Source organism: Chenopodium quinoa, unplaced genomic scaffold, assembly GCF_001683475.1.
Source record: "Chenopodium quinoa cultivar QQ74 unplaced genomic scaffold, ASM168347v1, whole genome shotgun sequence".
Classification (NCBI taxonomy): Eukaryota; Viridiplantae; Streptophyta; class Magnoliopsida; order Caryophyllales; family Amaranthaceae; genus Chenopodium; species Chenopodium quinoa.
This window is the reverse complement of record NW_018743787.1, coordinates 1,922,556-1,942,029: the sequence shown is the minus strand read 5'-3', so window position 1 is coordinate 1,942,029 and position 19,474 is coordinate 1,922,556. Positions and strand designations below refer to the sequence as shown.

At 36.5% G+C, this 19,474-nt stretch overlaps 1 pseudogene; it reads right to left on the bottom strand.

Moving 5' to 3' along the window:
• Nucleotides 1-11,424: 11,424 nt before the first annotated feature.
• LOC110684918 lies at nt 11,425-14,209 on the bottom strand (annotated as a pseudogene).
• Nucleotides 14,210-19,474: the final 5,265 nt, after the last annotated feature.

The following is a 19,474-nucleotide window of genomic DNA, read 5'->3' as shown; positions in this document are numbered from 1 at the left end:
CCCACTTCTTATGAATGCCAAGCATATTCACAACATGATTTAACGTAGGCGCGCTTCAAACGACGCCTACAATTTAGCGACTCCACCAGGGAGGATTCTTGGTTATTTATCGATTTCAGTGATCGGTATTTAATTGAGATGAGTGGATGAGACTTGAAAGATTCTTAAATTGTATTATGCGATTTAATTAGAATTTTCACATATGCATGTGCATTTTAGCTTACCTATTTTGCCAAAATAGTACGTGTTCTACGTATTTGGCTAGCTCGGGGGATTTATGCTCTATTAACCCGAAACCGCTCATGGCAGTAAGGGTTCATCCCAGTTTTTAAATCTACCTAAACCATGGAGTCGAGTTCAATTTCATCACGAACTCGTGGAGCCGCCCGTTGGCATACACCCTCAAGGGAGACTGCCTTGCTAACGCATCCAAACTCTTAACCATGGTACCCTTTGACACCTAAAAGCTTGACCATAGTCGATCATATATAGAACTTGACTTTAGGTTGCGAACTTCATTGCATCATTGGTGACAATGTGCTTATATGTGCATTTTTTTACTTTTATTTATTTATTTTTTCTCTTATCAAACCCTTTTTTTTATTATTAGAGTCGAGCCATAGATTTTTTTTTTTTTTTTTTGAGTCACCAGGATTTTTTTTCCCTTAAACTGTACAAGAGTCAACTTATTTTGGTCATATCCAGAATTCTAGAAAGAGTCACATGTCGTGCTACCTATGGATGTGTAGCCCCAAGTTTTATCTTTCATTTTGTGTTGGTTTCGTCCCAATTAGAGTCACAGATCAAAAGTTATAACCGATATACTACAACTTGTCCAGTTTAGGTGTCTTTTTAGTGTCAACTTTTTTTTATATATATTTTTTTATTTTATATCTTTTCATGTGAAGATAGTCTTAGCCAATTCCTTTAATCCGTGTCAACTTGTATAACACCGGATTATCGATTTTTGTTTTTATTTTTTAAATACCCATGAGTCCTAACTCTTTTAGAATTCTAACCCTCTTCCTAGTTTCTTGTGATCGATTTTTGTGCTAACCTTATGATTGTGTTCTTTGTCTTTGATTGTGGTTGATCTTATTTATGACTAACGATTGACAATGGACTATTTTCACCTAGTAAATAGCATAAACATTAAAATTGGACAAAATTAATCAAGTTAGCTTGTCGTTTAGTCTTCCGTGCTATTTGGTTGTTGGGTCTTTTGTTTTTCACAACGTCCTCATGTCTAGCCATGCGATCATACCACGAGTCTTAATAAACTCTCCTAATCACACATGTTGATTCGTTGCACACACTTTATTTTCGAGTAATGCACTATATTGTTTATGATCGTATATTAGGACCATGCATGCGTCGTTTTCCGTCGTAATAGGAATGAGTGGAGTTTTTCCCATCATTTTTCAAAATTGTTTCATACACTCTTCCTTTCCAATTCGAGTATTGAGTGAATGGATTAAGTGGGTTCATCCTTACACAGTACTTGAGTCTAAAATCACAAGGCAATAGTTATAAGAATAAGGGGAACGTCACTCCTTCCTTCTTTTCTTCCAATCAAAGCATCAACAGCAAGAAACTTTTTTCCTCACCAGGCGGCAAGAAGTTACTCATAAACAGCCATGAAGACAAAGCATGATGCAATCTTCTCACCAAGATTTCATGTTTCCTTCTTCTTTTGTTTCAAACCCTTACCCCTAAAAATTCTAGCATAGGCTCTCCTTATCCATGTGTCTATGTGTAACATTTTTTACCACCTTCATAAATGAGCATCTCTTTCTTACATTCGATCATGTAATTAGAAAAATAATATTACCGAACTAAACACAAGGTACACCAATAACTTGAGGCACCTTTGCAACCCTGACATTCCCTATTCACCATTCAATCACATATCCATTTCTTCATCTACCACTTTGAGCCTTATCTAACGATTGACCTTATTTATTCAACCCATATTCCTTAAACCTGGGATGGGAAGGTGTGCAATTTGTGTAACAGTCAGAAAGAAAGTTCAAATAAAAAAATTATAATAAAAAAAAGAAAAGAATAAGTAAATAAGAAATGTCTAAGGGCAAGTGTTCCAATGTCTTTGATATGAAAACGTCTCAAATTGCGTCTCTCATCGAGTGCTTGGTACCGTGCCTGAGAAACATGAATGCTAAGTGAGTGATGGACCGCATGATATGGGATTACCCACATTGATTAAAAAAAAAATCAAAGCAAAAATAAATGTTGAAAATAAAACTTGCAAAGTCCAATTCACAATTACACATCTTGGGGGCTTCTCTCGGGTCTTAAGCCTTTTACCCCTTTCTTCCTTAAACCATCAGCTTAACCAATTACAACCCTTGAAAGACCTCTTTGGGGATGTACATACACTAGTGCAAAGATCGGTTAGAGCTACGTTTGGCCTGATTCCAAATGGATAAGTAGGCAACCTCACATCGAGGTACGACCACATTCATATTCACATTTATATCCATGCTTGATCAAGTCAAAGAACATCCAATGCTTACCCCTATCAATCTAAAGCTAGACTTAGGGGCTTGAACCCACATAATTTAGCCTACCTAGCCTAAAGAGTCATCATCTTTGACTCTTCTCACATATTTTTCCATCACCATAACCCTTGCAGCCAGCCTTAGTATTGTAGACATCTACTTTTGGCATACTGTCCCGAGAGGATGTGCAATGACGATAAATAAAACCATCTTCATATTAGATTGAAGTGGAAAATGCTTATGGATAATTGGTTAATCCACAAAACATAAAAACTAGCCTAAACAAAAAAACAAAGCTAAACAAAGGTCTAATTAACTAAATCCGATCAATATTAGGCTTAAGACCGTGCTTAAAACTCAATAATGACGGATTAGGTGGGCCTAGATTAAATTTTAATTACGCCGCAGGAAAATCCGCGCACATCTCAATTAGTTGCGCTGGGCAGGCGCGCGCAACTAATTCAGTTGCGTGTAACACTAAGCGCAACCTCTGGAGATGCGCTCGCGCAAGATTCAGGATTTTACGAACATATAGAATTGAATTTTACCATAATGTCGCGCGCAAGAAACTTAGTTGCGCTGCCCATAGCAGCGCAATCCAATCACTTGCGTTGGGATGCCACGCCCAACTAATCCTGTTGCGCGCGACACCTGCTGCGGCAAAATGTTTAAAATGCTAATCCTACCCATTCCCTATAAAAAAAGGCTTAATTCGAGGCTTAAAGACACAAAAAAACACTACAAAAAAATGAGAATAGGCAACACTTAAGATTGCAACACTTACAGAAATGATACTCTTACTAATCTAAAGCAACAATATTTATTTGTTACCTTGAACTAAAGTAACAGATAAAAAAGTGTTACTCTAGACTATATAAGGCTACAGTCGCTTAAAGTGTTACCTTTTTCTAGTCTAAGACAACAAACATAATAATTGTTGCATGAAAAGATAACAATAACAAAACTATAGCTTGAAAATGTACCATAAATATCTATGTTGCCATCTACGGCAACATTTATATTAGAAAGACAACATAATTTAAGATGTTGTTTTTATGGCGAGTGTGTGTAATATATATATATATATATATATATATATATATATATATATATATTTGGTGGAGTTGGTGGTGAAGTCACCTTGTGACTTTGAGGTCACAAGTTCGAGCCCTACAACCTACTAAATGGTTGGGAGTGGAAACATTTAGAAACATTTTTGAATTGTCTCCTTAGATGGCAACATTTTTCATTTGTTGTCTTTGTAAAAGTGTTGCCTTATGTATCATTTTACCTTGGTTTTCAAAATTGTTGTCTTTGAATAAAAATATGTTGTCTTAAGAATAGACAACGGGGGCATATACTACAACTCATATTTGTTGCCTTTGCTATAATACAACACTTTTTTTATATTAGGCAATGGTTTTTCACTATTACCTTTGCTTTATTTTGTTGTAGTGAAATAACCTAAAACTCTGGCAGAATACTTGTGAACTTGTGCTACCTAAACCCTCTTATCTTAAACACTCACCCCTTAATATTTTGTTACTACGGTAGACGTTACCCAACAAGAAGGTGTATTTAAGTGTTATAAACGGAGATCTAGCAAAGAGAAGTGGTAAATTTCCGAGCACTTAGATAAATCATATTTATTTTCTTGTTTAAAAGAATCTTAATTAATTAATTATTGTTGTTTGATCACCTAAAAAAACTAATCAATTACTTCCATATAGCATCTTGCATTAAATAAAGATTAGGATTGGATAACTAATTGTTGGTTGATCACTTAAGCCAAGGCGAATATTGTTTATTTTCTTATTCTTTTCACAAAATTGATTAAATAAAGAATAACGACGTTGCAATGAAATTCCTACGTGAATTAACGTGTGTAAATAAAATCAACTAACTTAGTTTTAGGTATCGCGTTGCATATATTGTTTAATAATGAAATTGCAAAAAGGGAAGAGCTATTAGGGGCGGTACTAGAGCTAAAATAGCGACTCCTCCCTAGAAGGAACGTTACTTTAGTACCCTCGCTCCTAAACTCATTTCTAGTTTTTGTAGACCAATTTGGGCATGGGTAAACTTATGATTCATGCTAATTATTCCATGAAATCCACATGGAAGAATGGCATGAACGAGGTTTATGAGTTTTCCTAAAACTCATTGGCGACTCCTACTTGTTTCTTACAACAAAGCATGATGGGCATTCGAATTATCATCATTATTTCTAATTCAAAGTCTTCCTAACAGTCAGGAATTTGAATCCTAATACACCCTAACAAGTGTAAAGTCCTGGGCTTTTAAGTGGCCATGGGCATCTAAGGAAGGACCCCTACAATGGGATCACCCTCCTTACAGTGGCGAATCCACAGGTGACTTAGAGGTTACATGATTAGTTCTTAGTTATGGTCCAAGGTTTCCAACACTAGGTTTCCTATGGGTTGTAACGAGAATTAACTTGGATAATCTCTAGTTTAGAGAGCGAGAATCGAACGCAAAATATCTTCCTTTTGCGCAAAAGTAAAAACCAAACAAGCAACATTGCATCATGCATAAGTATAGCACACTTTAACCATTGGGGATTGACTCATTGATTAGGGGTCTCCAACACTAGTTAGGCTTCTATGCCGAAATCGATAACAATCATCCCACCCATATCACCAACAAAATGTTGGGAGGACGATGTCATGAGTCAACAAGTTGAGTGATTGATTGGTGCATCGTTTCTTAAGATATGGTACCTTTTGACACCCAAGCCTCTTTGACCTTAGAATGGCATTGCGTGAATCTTGGCTTATGATATGCTTTATGTGTTTATGTGACTATATGCAACATGTTAGGATAGTCTTCTTTTTTTTCTCTTTTTTTTAGTTCGGTCTAGGTTCCCTATTACGAAGTAGTCTCTTTGTAATTTTGAGTCATATTCAAAGGGTAACATATATATATATATATAAAAAACGATGAAAAAAAGAAAAAAAAGCGCTCGAATTAAAAAAAATTTACAAGGAGGTGCCGCGCAACTTGATAAGTTACGCGACCCCTACAATCACAAGAGATTTGGTTGCGTGCGCCATCCGCGTGCAGCTCAATCTCTTGCCCGCGCCCACTGTTACGAGTCAATTTGATTTCTCAAAAAACAAGTTGACTCGTTCAAACAATACCCTCATCGGAGAATTGTTTAAGGGTGATGTTATCCGTTCAAATATATCTTGCGTCATTTCTTTTTCCTTTCTTTTAAACATGCGTATTGATTCACTTTTCCTCTCGTACTTCCTTTAGGGCCGGTTCTCGAGCTTGAGAACGAAGACTCCAGGGCGCTCGTATTCTACGTTTATCATAAAGTAATCCTCCTCTTTCAAACCACCTTCCCTCGACAACTTGTCCTAGTCCAACAACAATGTTAACCATCGAACAACTCCAAGAAGATATTGATCGATTAAGAGAAGAACAGGCTCAAGAGGCTGAGGAAAGAAGAATTAAGAAACTTGAAAAGGCTGAAAAGAAAAATGCCGAGGCTCTAGCCTTCTAACAAAAGTTGGAACAATTATCCGTCAAAGAATAGTCGTTAGAGAAGCTTGTTCTTCATTCCACCATGGGGAACAAGTACTTCGACGCAGAAAAGGTTGCTCCTCTCTCAGGAGTTGCTTTGCAAGAAAAGTTCGTAGCTACGGACTTGCCAATATTTAAGGTGACCAATAATCCACAAAACCACTTAACGTGTTTTACTGGCACCATTACCCAATAAGAAAGTAACGTAGAGTTCAAATCGACTCTACTTGAGCTTGAAATGCTTAAGCAAGGCGAAGATGAAGGTTTCCTTGCTTTCTATGGTAGATGGCGAGAAAAGGCGGCCCACCTTGCCCAAAGTCCACCTGAACTCGAGTTTGTACAAAAATTCATCAACAACTGTCATGAAAAGTATGACAAACATCTACTCTACCTTGGTTTACACACTTTTCAAAAGGTCTATTATGTGGCTACAAGGATTGAAGATGATCTTGCTAAAGAGAAAGCAAATAAACCCCATTATCATTATCAACCTAAGAATAACTACAAAAAGGGGAATGGTAATACATCATCCTCTATTGATGAATTTGCAACCACCACGCAATACAATAATACAAATAAATACAACAATAATGATCCTAGAACGAGGTGGACAAAAGAAAGAAAATTCACACCATTTTCTATAAGCTATAAAAAGTTATTTGAAAAATTAAGCGGAAAAGGCTTACTTGCGCCAACAGGGCCGACATCACCCACTCCACCAGAAAGAAGGTTTCCTCAATGGGATGGTAATGCTTATTGTGCATATCATAGAGGCGTTGGGCACGATACTGAACGTTGCTACGTCTTAAAGGACAAAATACAAGATTTAGTAGACGATGAAAGAATTCCCACGCCTAAACCTAACAATAATGCATCCCCATTAGGGGTTTTTCATATTGATGAGAATCCTTTGGGAAGTGGTACGTTCAATCCTTTGGATTATATCACACCTATAGAAAAACCTCAAGCCACAATACTCATAGAGGCAACTAACGAAGTACGTGGATTATGGGACGACGACTTTCAAGACTTATATGTCTCTAAGTATGCCGCCATCCCACCTCTATCATGTTTACAAAATGAGACAAATGGAGTGCTTGATTGGGTTCATTTCTTGGGGAAGTCACAAAACCTATCAATTCTCTTCTTGGATGAACAATGGCATCAAGCACAACTCATGGAAAATCTTGAAATGGAGGCACATCCAAAGCCTCTAGAAGAAAGTTGGTTTATGAGTCCTACGACTAATCCAAATGAATTAGATCATCTAACTCGTTCTGGGCGAGTTTATCAAGCACCACCACCACCAAATGGATCTTTGACCACACAAAATCAAACACAAGCTCAAACGCAAATCACAATACCACTTCCACTTGAGGTGGAAGATCCATTAGTTAAACAACATCGCCAATCCAAGGCGAATGTTAGCATTTGGGAACTCTTAAATACTTCTAAAGAACATAGGAATGCTCTTATGAATGCTCTAACGGTCTTGTCTGTAAGCACAGACATGACCCCTCAGGATCTCGTTAGCTTTCTTACTAACGAAAAATCCGACACATCAATCATTTTCACTAATGATGATTTGCCTTCAAAAGACACTACCCACAACAATGCATTATACCTAACTGTGGGGTACAAGGGATACAATATCCCTCTTACTTTGGTAATTAATGGGTCAGCTATACCCATTGCAAGCTGCAAAATACTTAGGCCTTAATCAAGAAAAAGACTTTCAATCAACAACACAAATTATTAGGGCCTACGACAACTCGAGAAGATTGGTGTGTGGAACTGTTAAGCTACCAATTATTACAGGCCTAATTCAAAAGATGGTTGAATCCCATGTTATAAACATTCATTCAACCTTCTACTTGGACGTTCTTGGATATGTGAGCTTTGTTCAATACCATCCTCACTTCATCAAATGATACAGTTGAACTATCAAGGGCTTCCTAAGACTATACATTCTTCTCCACTCAAAATAGCCATAAATGACCAATCACTTTTGGAAATAAACCATGATAATGATGAAGAGAACATGTGGGGATTTGCCGTAGAGCCAATCTACACAATTGAAATGGAAGAAAGCCTTGAAGAACCATTCAAGCTTGATCCAAATTCCACTAAGATAGTAAACAATATCTTATTCAAGAGTAGTTAATTTCCTAGAATGCCTTTAGGAATGGGAATGAAGAAATCCCTCTAACTTCCTATCCCAAAGAAAGGTTTCTCCTTTAGATTGGGATATAAACCAACCAATAAAGAACTAGAGTCTCACGACGCAAGAAACAAAACACGTAAAGACAATAACAAGAAATGGATAGTCACTTTACTCCCATCCTACCAATGAAACCTTAATGGACAATTCGTTAGGGAGGGAGAAGATTACCCATGTTACAATTTTGTAGAACCATTAGTTCTGGAAGGAATCAAGAAGCCTAGATTTAAAAAAGTCCACGATTGCTACTTCTTGAATGACGATCTTAAAATCATTGAATCTAAATGCCCAACTCTAGGGCGCTATGATGGGCAAGCGTTTAACTTGCTATTTGGACTAGAGCAAAATCATGTCGCTACAATGACCAATCAGAATGCCATTCAAGATGAAGCCTTTGACCTAACCTCGTTGATCACCCCTTCTAATGAAACCTTTGAGTATGGATGGAGGAAATATTTCAAATGGACCAATCACAAAGGCGATAAACTTGAGATCATCACAGGCGAAGGGAAGATGTTTGAAGAATTAGACGATGAATCTAGTATAGACCCTAGGGAAGCTGAAAATTTAGGCCTTGTGGCGATTATTGAATCTTTATTTTCTAGTTCTATGGAAAAGGATCCTAAAAAGGATTCTTCTCTTAATGTACTCTCTTTTGAATTTAATAATATGAGCTCTATTTCCGAGTATATGCCTTCTCTTGAATCTTTAGAGTGCTATAAGAATCAATCTAATAAAGATGATAACATTAATAAATATGTTCAACTAATCAATGAACGAGAACAAAAGAACCATATCATTGAAGAAACTTAAATAGTTAATATAGGAACCAATGAAAACAAAAGAGAAGTCAGAGTAGGCTTAACTCTAAATCCGAAAGAGCAATCGACCCTCATATCAACGCTCAAAGAATTCGAAGACGTGTTCTCTTGGTCATACAAGGACATGCCTGGAATAAATAGGGAAATCGCGGAACATACCATTTCATTGAACCCTACCTATAAACCAGTAAAACAAAAACTTCGACGAATGAAACTTGATGTCACATTAAAAATAAAAGAAGTACATAAACAATTGGACGCAGGTTTCATTCGCGTATGTAATTACCCAGAATGGGTGGTGAACATCGTCCTAGTCCCCAAAAAGGATGGACAAGTTTGCATGTGTGTCGATTTTAGGGACCTTAATAAGGCTAGCCCTAAAGACGATTTTCCTTTACCACATATTGATATATTGGTAGATAACATGGCTGAACATGCGATGTTATATTTTATGAATGGATACGCAGGTTACAACCAAATTTTAATGGCAAAAGAAGACGAAGAAAAGACATGCTTTATTACCCCTTGGGGTACATATTGCTACACAGTCATGCCATTTGGTTTAAAAAATGCAGGAGCTACGTACCAAAGAACGACTACGAATCTCTTGCACGATATGATGCATAAAGAAATAGAGGTGTATGGGGATGATATGATTTTAAAGTCCAAAGATAGAATGGGACATATAAAAGCTTTACGCAAATTTTTCGCTCGCATAAAAGAATACAAAATGCGATTGAATCCAAAAAAATGCACCTTCTGAGTAACTTTTGGCAAGTTACTCGAATACGTAGTAAACGCACGTGGTATTGAGATCGATCCCTCTAAAATAAAGGCAATTGTTGACATGCCTCCCCCTTAAACAGAAAAAGAAATTAGGGGGTTCCTGGGCAAACTACAGTACATTAGTCAATTTATCAACAAATTGCCTATGACTTGTGAGCCAATATTTAAAAAAACTGAAATAAAAGAAAAAACATGAATGGGACGATCAATGCCAAAAGGTCTTTGAGAAAACCAAAGATTATCTCAAAAGTCCACCAATTTTAGTACCACCAGTACCCAAACTACCTCTTAGGCTATACATCACAGTTACAGACATGGCCACATGCGCCATGTTTGCACAAGAGGTAGAAAAAGTTGAGCGTGCAATATATTACATAAGTAAAAAATTCATTCAATATGAAACAAAATATAGCACCTTGGAATAAATGAGTTTAGCATTAGTGTGGGCAACTAAAACATTACGACATTATATGCTACCACACACCTCTCATGTAATTTCTCAACAAAATCCGATAAAGTATTTGTTTGAACAACCACCTATACAAGTAAGGATATCCAAGTGGTTGGTGATGTTGGCCGAATTCGAGCTAAAATATATTCCTGAAAAGTCAATGAAAGGAAAAGTGATTTCCGATTTTCTAGCCCAACATCCAATTCAAACAAGTCATGCAGAAACTATTCATCTTCCGGATGAAGAGATTCTCATGACACAAGATTATAAATGGGTAATGTACTTCGACGGTGCGTCCAATCAAAAAGGATGTGGCGTAGGAGTGTTACTCATAAGTCTAGAGGGAGCACATACTCCAATATCTGTCAAATTATACTTTGAGGTTACTAATAATGTCGCAGAATGTGAAGCGTGCATTATTGGATTAGAAGCAGCAGCTAGCATAGGTGTGCAAAAATTAGAGGTATATGGAGATTCTAGTTTGAGTATAAATCATATACTGAAAAAATGGAAAATAAAGAACTCCACAATGACATTATACCAAGCACACCTAGAGCAACTCGTCGATCATTTTGAACATATTGATTTTAAATATCTCCCAAGGATGATAATCAATTCATTAGTGGAAAAAAGGTCATCCGTAACGGGCAAAACCTGCCCATCGGTAACGGGCAGCAGCCGTTACGTAAGCGGCCGTTACGGATGGCCTTTCTTATTAGTAACGGGCACTATCCGTTACGATTAATGGGTTATTTGTAACGGGCACCTGAAAAGCTCGTTACGAATAACCCATTATTCGTAATGACATTTATGTTGCCCGTTACGAATAATGGGTTATTCTTAACGGGCTTTTAAGGTGCCCGTTACGAATAACCCCGTTATTTGTCACGTGCACCTGAAAAGCCCGTTACAAATAACCCCGTTACTTGTAACGGACAGGTTATGCCCGTTACGAATACTATGAGATCCAATTAAAAAAAAATCTAGCACATAGCTGGACAGCTAGCTTGAAAAATTATTTTATCAATTAATCATATATATATGTGTGTGTGAGTGTGAGTGTGTGTGTGTGTGTGTGTGTGTGTGTGTGTGTGTGTGTGTGTGTGTGTGTGTGTATTTATATATTATACAAGTACAGTATACACTTAATAATTACCGAATAATATACAATCAAGAAAAGCTGCTTTAATTATTTTCTAATAACTTAAACTAAAACAAAGCAAAAGCAAATCATTGTAATAATAATTAAACAAGTTTACATAAGACTACCATAAATAATAAATCGTCTATTCTAGCCATAATGTAAATGCTAAGCTCTCCTAAACTCTTGAGTAGCTTTGCCGCATTGCTTGCCCAACATCCAGCACGACAAGATAAATGCAAAATTTTGAGTACTTTTCAGTATAAGAAATGCATGCCTTCCAGCAATCACATGGCAAAAACTTTCATCACTTTGTTTAACTATTAATTTTAAATCCAAGTGGTAACAACAACACGATATTACATCTGGGGTAATTAGCAATGATGAAGCAAATTATGGGGCATTAACGAAGTACCTTTTTCAACTATATCTTGCTCATATCTAGAGCTGTTTATAGCAATCTACTCTGGTCTCCCTCTGGGTCAGTTATCTTCTGAACAATGACATACATCTCCCAACATGAATCCGTAACATCAATAGGATTGCTACCTGTTACCCATACAAACAAAACAGATTATACACCAACAAAATAAAACAAATCAATAAAATTCACAAAGACAGCAAAACAAGACACATATCAATATCAATAAAAGCAATAACTTTCACTCAGATGAAATACAAGCATAAGGTATTAATACACATTGTACTGGACTGATCAAGGGCACACTTTAGTGCTTGTGTATTCAAATTTCGTTGCAGCAGCCAACTAAATGGCAATGAAGATTAAAATAATAATACAAGCACCATTACACCTATATCAGGCAACAATGGTAATAATAAGCTTCTCACCTTAGGCAAAGAGTCCAAGTAAACATCAGGAATCTCCATCTCAACAATGACATTGGTATTAATAGCCATAGCAGCCTTGAGAATCTGGTTAATAAAATCTTTACACTGCGGGAACCTCTTCCTAGCATCCTCAGACAACCCACGAGGCGGAACTTTTTGACAAGGCAACCACCACTTCTCCTCCTGTCTAACAGAGGATCCCGATCATCATTCTCTCAGTCAGCATACAAAAACTCCGTCTCCTTAAACCCTTCAAGCATACTAAGCAATATTTCATCTAGTTTCTTAAGAGCAGGCAGATTCACATACAAAATCCGACCTCGGCCTCTTTGCCATGACCTCAAATGAACCCCTACTAGGAAACTCTTGTACTGGAGAGACTAATTCAACAATTGAGTCACTCACACATAACAACCACTCCATTTCTCTGCACCACATCTTCTTCCTCTACGACGCCATTGGCTTTAATCTCCATAACTCCCCAAATACAGTAGCTACCCAATTTCAACAAACAAACCAAAATCAAACTAAAAATTCATCAACATACTAGACAACAAAAAATCAAACAATGTTAAATAAAACAAAGTAATTATACCAGCAAGATTGGTAATTGCATTTGAGATAGCAAGAGCAGTGCAAACACCCTTTCCACCACCAGACATGTCCCATCCCAACAATAACTTTGCAAATCTCTCCTTCATCAACTCTACCACTGTACACATCAACAAACACAAAACCTAAAAAAAAACCCAGAAATTATTATTTAATTTTTTTATAGATATACATAGAAACAGTCAATATAATGGAAAAAATAATCATAAAAGATGCTCAAAAATGGAAATAAACACAATTTATCAATACTTTGACTTATTAGTTATTACCCATAGATTAAGCCACAATTTATAATACAAGGTCACCATTTTTTCACTAACCCAAAAAAAAAAAACAAATTAGACAAACAAATAAAAAGAAAATGACATTATGATAAATCCAATCAGTCTCCATTCGCAGAAATTTCGCCATAGATATATCCAATATTTTTTAAAAAAAATAAAAAAAATTATTGTCGACACATTAAACTGAAATTTCTCCCCAAAAAAGCAACCCAAAACACAAAATTAGAAATGTCATTATACTAGTATAGTAAAATTATATAAATTCACATCCAATTTTCAAGCATAAATCAATTATGTGAAAAATCGCAAAAAAAATCATGAAACAAATTACATTTCTCAAACATAGAAGCAATCCTATATCATCATGTATCAATCAAACATATAAAATACCAAACAAAATAGATCGCAAAACAAAAAATCCAGAGAAAAGTAGGAAATACCCTCGAACAGTAGGCCAGAAGATCTTAAAAGGAGCACGGAAATGAATAGGACCATGAGAAGGTTTGGTGTTCATCCTCTTACGAAGAAAACAAATATACTTCATCTACTTCCTAATAAGACCACCAGAAAGTGCGATCTCTTTGCAACGAACCACAACAACACGCTGCCTGGAAATTGTTGCGCGAATTTGAAACCCCCGTCAATAAACCCCCATCAATAAACCCCCGTCTCTTTCTGTAGCGTTGAGGAAAAACCTTAAGAAGGATCCGGCGCAACCCCGTTAATAAACCCTTGGAACTATCAATAAAATCAAAACCCTGAATTTAACCATTTTTTCTCTAAGATTGATGGAGGAGAGGAGAGAAGACTGAGTTCGAAATGAGAGAAACATGTGAATGACGGGGAGGAGAGGAGAGGAGAGGCCAGAGAGTAGGGATGTCAATATTAAGTGGATATCCACTAACCCGCTCCACCCGCAATAAATAAAATGGATGAAAACTCGAATTAAATGGATGAAAAGCGGGTGACGGATGAAGCGGATGATGGATCAGATCGGATATGGATGATACTTTTTTTACCCGCTAATCATCTACCCACCCGTTTAACATATATTAATTTTTTAATATAAGAATTTTAATAATAAAATCTGAAATGTGCAAGAAAATTATATGTATTTTTTTATTGCAAATTAATTTTTCAAACAATATAATGTTATTGTTTCCTTTTTAATTAATAAAATTAATAAAACTATTGTACAAATAACCGAAAATTAAATTTATGTGAGTTTTTTTTCAACTTTAATACTCATCCATTAGTCATCCGCTCCACCCGTTTCATCCGCGGATGATGGACGGATGAATATGGATGATGGGTGAAGCGGATGATGGATGGATGTGGATGGAGCGATTAGAGTAATGGATGGATGCGGGTGAAGCTCCACCCGATCCGAATCCGATCCATTTCCATCTCTACTAGAGAGAGAGAGGGAGTAAAAGCCGTGAAACCCTAATAAAAAGCCTAATGGACTCCTCTAAGTTGGGCCAAGTTTGAGCATTTGTACATGTAATATAGTATTTGTAACGGACAAAATAGTGTCCGTTACGAATACTTATTTATTTGTAACGGGCACTAATTTGTACGTTACAAATACATACGTATTCGTAGCGGGCACTATTTTGCCCATTACGAATATCTTAATTGTAACGGGCAAAGCTTTGCCCATTACAAATAGCCTATTACGAATGAGATTTTTTCCACTAGTGATTTGCCGATGCGCTAGCAAAATTAGCCTCAGTAATCAACATTCCAGATCACTTAAATATGATGTCATTATGCGTTGATAGAAGAGAAGAACCAGCGTATTGCAACGCAATAGAGGAAATAAATGACATTGAAGGAAATAATACTTGGTATGATCATATCCTCCAATATATTACCCATGGCACATACCCTGAAAATACTTCATTGAAAGGCCAACGAGCCTTAAGAATACTTGCGGCAAATTACGGTCTGGTAAACAGTCAATTATGCAAAAAGGGACCTAATGGTCAAAGCTTATCGTGTATGGATCAACCCGAATCCACACGCCTTATGGAAAATACGCACAAAGGTGTTTGTGGACCTCACATGAATGGTAAAATGCTTGAAAAAATAATTTCACGACAAGGGTACTATTGGTCTAATATGGAACATGATTGCATACAATATGTCAAAAAATGTCCAGAGTACCAAATGTTCGCTAATTTACAACACCTTCCACGATCCGAACTATACAACCTCACTTCCCCTTGGCCTTTTTCAACTTAGGGAATTGGCATAATTGGTAAAATTTCTCCAACAGAAGCAGGAGGGCACGAGTACGTATTAGTAGCCATCGATTACTTTACCAAGTGGATTGAGGCTGCTTCTTACCTGAATATCACTTCTAAACATGTTGTAAAGTTTCTCAAACGAAACATATTTTGTAGATATGGAATTCCACATGAACTAATTGGTGATTAGGGTTCTCAATTCATAGCTGAAGTTGAGACCCTTTTAACTCGTTATAAAGTAAAACATCATCACTCATCTCCATACAGACCTCAAATGAATGGAGCTGTAGAATCGGCAAACAAAAACATAACAGTCATCATTACTAAAATGGCAGAAAATTATAAAGAATGGCCGAATAAACTACACTTTGCATTGTGGGGTTATAGAATGTCCATATGAACATCAATAGGGGTAACTCCATACTCCTTAGTTTTTGTATGGACACAGTTCAACCAGTCAAACTAGAAATACCATCCCTACGCATCGTACTTAAAAGTAAGCTACAGGAAGCTGAATGGGTAAGAGCAAGGTATGAAGAGCTTTTATTCCTCGATGAACGATGATTAAGAGATTTGCCTCATGTACAAGTCTACCAACGACGCATTGCACGTCATTTTAATAAAAGTGTAAAACCTAGAAATATCAAAGAAGGTGACTTTGTACTAATGGAGGTTAGGGGTCCACCAATCGATCCAAGAGGGAAATTCAAGCCTAATTGGATAGGTCCCTACCGCGTAATTTAAATCCTATCAGGAGGAGTTGTCAGATTAATGGATATTGGAGGAGATGAAATTTGTCAATTAATAAACATTGATCGACTTAAAATAATATTACATATGAAAACCGGATAAACTCGTTAATAACACGGCAAAGAACATAACACTTTGGGAGGGGTAATTTAAATTAATATGATCATTTTAAGTGTTCAGATTTTTTCGAACATCACGAAAAACTCCACACTTGGGGAAGGGGGTAATAATGAAAAACTAAAAAAAAAAATTTAACACTCGTAGCACATGTGTCGCGTGTAACTAGAATAGTTGCGCGCGGATGTCACGTGCAACAAATTTTGTAGCGCGCAACAGTCTCGCGCAACCTCAGATTTTGCACGCGTCAATTGACGATGAACTACGAACCCGGATTTTTTATGCTCGAAAAAAGTTTCGACTTTTACTTGAGACAAAAAGAGGGCGTTTCTTAAAAATAACTTATATTCGGAAAATAAAAAAATTAAACTTTGATTTGAAGGTTTTTTTAAACAAAGTTTGATTAATTTTTTTAAAAATTTCTACTCAAGAGATTAAAGAAAAAAATAATAATAATATACAATAAATAAAAAATAAGAACCACGCAAAGACCTGATTTCGTATTACGAATACGTAGGCAGACTTTATGATTCGGTCGTATCAAAATTAAAACAAATAAATCTCATTTTTATTTCATTCAAAATCCAAAAAGAGAGACATTATTTAATTAGATAGTAAATGACAAAAGCAAAAAAAAAAACATAGTAGTGAGTACACTTTATTCAAATTAAACTAATGATAAAATTGTGTAACACTCTAAGGTTTTACTATGTCCTCGATTTTTACGGATGATGGAGGAGTAGTTTCCATCGCAGTATTTTCAGAAGCCTTGGAGCTTTTCCCTAAACTCTTCTTTTCACCCAAACATTGTTCTTCAATTTAGGGATTGGAGCCTTTGCAACCTGTTTTCCTTTCCCTTTGACGATTAGAGCTTTCTTGCGAGTGTTTAATGAAGGTTCTTTTATTTTCACACCTTGTTGCGCGGGTTTGGAGGGAGCTTTCCTTTTTTTAACCTTTGAACGAGCCTTAGGGGATGAGAAGTCTAATTTCCTTCCCACTCCTTTGTTTTTTCCACTAGGAGGAGTAGTAGTGGTCGAATGCATCAAAGGTTTAGGTGCATTGCGAGTTGTGGCGGCTTGAAGTTGAGATCTAGCCTTGTTTAATTCGCCCTTATTCACAGCATTCATCCAAGCTTTGTAAAAGGAAGATAATACAATACTCACAGTAGGATTTTGTACTACCCATCTTGGATAACTTGACCAATATTCCATCCAACGAGGAATTCGTTCAAGTTTAAAGATCACATCTTTAGGGGCATCACAATCTTGTGGAGGAATACTTTGTTTCATCCCGTATTTTCTCATTACCCTGTAAGGAAAGATATAAGTAGTATAGATAGGCCTAGAAGCCTAATATAAGGGAAATTAAAACTATTTCCAACCATACTACTTATGTTCCACCAAGGAATCACAAAGCATATGTTGGGAACCCCGTGACAGAAAAACTACGTCCATTCTTCTTTAATCTTATGCTTACGAAGGATTCGATGTCGAGGGAATGTCCTCACTCCATTAGCCTAAAGGTTTTGTTGCTAATCAACAATTCGCAAACGCTCCATGAGCCAAATCAGAAAAAAAGAAGTAAAAAAAAAAATTTAGTTTGCGATTTTACACAAGCAGGTGGCGCGCGCATCGAAATCAGTTGAGCGCGCCAACCGCGCGCATAGCAGAAGATTTCGCTAGTCATTCCAGCGCAACTTCATGACTTGCGCTGAAATACGATGTTAAAAATAATAATAATAAAAAAAAACGTACGTGTAATAGGAATGGACTTCCCGTTAAACCGTTTTCGTTAGGGTCTCCCCTAAGGAGATTCAAGCATAGAACGGTTTCCGCTAAAGCTAAAGAAGCGGGTCAATGACATTCCCTTATTTGCTCTATTATGGACACCATGGAATAATCTCCATACTCTTTGCCTGTCCTAAGCAAACAGTTAACAACAAGACAATAACATAAAGCACGAATTTTAAAGCGTTGTTTAGTCATGTTGTCACGAGGGGTGACGAAGTGTTCAATAAATTGGATCAAATTCACGCCTTCTTCACTTCCAATGTTAGTCATAACATTGTCAGACAAACCAAAAAATCTTTTGAATATAGGTTTGGAATTCGACAAGGTAGGCGCATAGGTCAAAGGGAGAGTATTTGTAAGGAAGACTAGCAAGGCCTCAAATTCACAAGGAAGTGGGACAATCTCGTCCCCTTTAAACAAGAAAAGATGATGGTTAGAGCCCCAATGGTTGACGAAGACATGAAAAAAATTAAAATTAATCACTAGTTGCATATAATTCAATAGAGGGTCTCGGTGGTAAATTTTTAAAGCTAGTTTGTCCTCAGTTAAGAGGGAAGTGACCCATTGCTTCAAACGTTGTTAAAAGGTTTTCACCATTGTTCAAATAAAAAAAAAAGATTAATTCTTTTTGGTTCCTTATGATATTACTAACGAATGAATGCGAGATACTCAAAAGCCTACATGAAACCACACATAAAATAGACCCAAGAGGGGTAAAATTGCGGCAATTTTCGAACGAAGGAAAGTTCATTAGTAGGTGTCGTGCGCAACTCATGAGTTGCGCGCGAAGTCCGCGCCCCACCAATTCACATGCGTGCGACAGCCGTGCGCAACTCCTCCAGTTGCGTGCGTCTACTATGTCGCGAGATGTGAGTTAGGATTATTTTCGTATTTTGGACTACATAATTACGGAATCCCACGAGATCTTAAGAAAAATCATACGCTTACCTTTTACTAAACTTTGTGTCCTTTTCCTTAATATTTTCTTAGTTTTCCTATTTTCTTTTTTTTATTTTCCTTTACTTTTTTCTTTTCTTCTTTTCTTTGTTCCTTTCTTTTTTCTATTCCCCTACCTTTGTTTCTTTTTTGTTATTTTTTCGAGGGGGGTAAGTTAAGAAACCTTTCCTCCCTCGGAAAATTTTTGAAAATTTTTATCTAATAATTAAAAAAAAAAAGAAAAAGGTAAAAAAATAAAAAAAATATATAAAATAAAAAATGTACACATGGAAACAATTTACTAAATGGAGAAGGATCGTGGTTGGATGTATGGTAGACGCGATACATTGGAATTTTGGAATGGGGTTCAAGAGTTTTGCGAGAGGGCTTTAGCTT